We start from the raw sequence: 1,638 nt of genomic DNA on the forward strand, positions 1-1,638 counted from the left end.
CTTTCACTTTCTTTTATATTTGCCAAATCATCATTTTCAATTTTAAAAACAAACATCAAGTGGTCACAATTGACTGTTTATGGGGTAATACAACCACAACAACGAAACCCCGTTATGTATCCGGTCATATTTATTAACATAAGTATCAAAATTTCAACCATTGTTTGAGTTTACAAATATTTTTAATTATTTTTTGTTTTTAATTAATGTTATTGAAATAATACAAAATATTTTCAATATTTAAGCAATAAATATTATATTTTACCATAATTTGCTAAAGCCGACTTTTTCCACCAACTTTTTATTATTTTGGTTGTATTTTTTGTTAAGGTTGACGTAAAATTTTTTTACCATGAATATTTTCTATTTTGGTAAAAATGGATAAATTTTTCCTCTGTGGATCTTTTAGATCCAGCCGTTTTTTTCTGCACCTTTTTTTCAAGCTATACAGTCAGGATAAAAAGTCGGATGCTGAGAAAAAGGCGGATGCTAATTTTAATATTAATTGATTTAATATTATTAATAATAAATAATAAATATAAATTTGTTCAGTTTTTTCATTTTATTAGTTTTTTGATTAATAATTAAAATTAATAGTAATTTATTGTTTTTCAATTGAAATTAACCAATAGTTACGAGCATCCTCCTTTTTCCAGCATCCCCATATTTCCTCCTACTGTACATTTTTGGTCAAATCAAAAATAAAATCAAAAAATGTAATCGCAATAACTTTTGTTGATCTAATTTGTATTACAGATAGCGGAATTAACAGGGACCACAGGAAAAACCAGGACCAGACTAATTTTAGCTTTTGAATATTGAGCGGATTTTATACAATAAAACGGGCAGAGATATAAATAAATGTGTAATTTTCTTATTATTTGGTATTAAAAACGGTTATTTTACGGGATAAAAAAAATGAATATGTTGTATAAAGTATGAATGAACAATAGTTGATGTAAGCTATAATCGTAAGTTTATTATTATTAATTATTGTTTTATTATAAAATATTATTCTTTTGTTCAACCATGTTCAACTCCAACACAACCATTCAATTAAATCTTTCATTTATTTTTTCAAAGATACCAATGAATTCTTCTCTATTCACTCGGTAATATGATGAGTCACTTTTCGTTCAGCATTAAAAGTGACTCATGCGGTTCATGAAAATAAAGTGAAGAATAAATAAAATATTAGAATGTTAGACATTCAGTAAATGATTGATAATTAAACGTATTAAACAACGGAAGATAAATCAATACAAAGAACAAACTTTACCTTGGCTCGGTTGGGCTTTAACAAATGAGACAACTCTGAATGATTATTTGAGAGTTTCATATTTTACAGTTTTTTTATTTTATTTAAAAAACAGTGTGTTTATTAATAGTTGGTCCCTGGTTTTTGAAAATAAACCAACATATCCTCCAAAACCCCGATTATTTGGGGATTTTACTTTAACAAGGAAACTATATACCAAAAATAAAACAGCTTAATTTAGTCTGGTCCCTGGTTTTTCCATTAAAGAATGGGGAGAAAGTAACACCAGGGGAGAAAGCCACACCACATTTTTTCACATGAAAATTGTTTATTTTTTCGGGAATTTTTTAATGGAATTTTTCTTTGAATTTCTCCCGAAA

Source organism: Entamoeba invadens (genome assembly GCF_000330505.1).
Source record: "Entamoeba invadens IP1 unplaced genomic scaffold scaff_1105074724775, whole genome shotgun sequence".
NCBI lineage: Eukaryota > Evosea > Mastigamoebida > Endamoebidae > Entamoeba > Entamoeba invadens.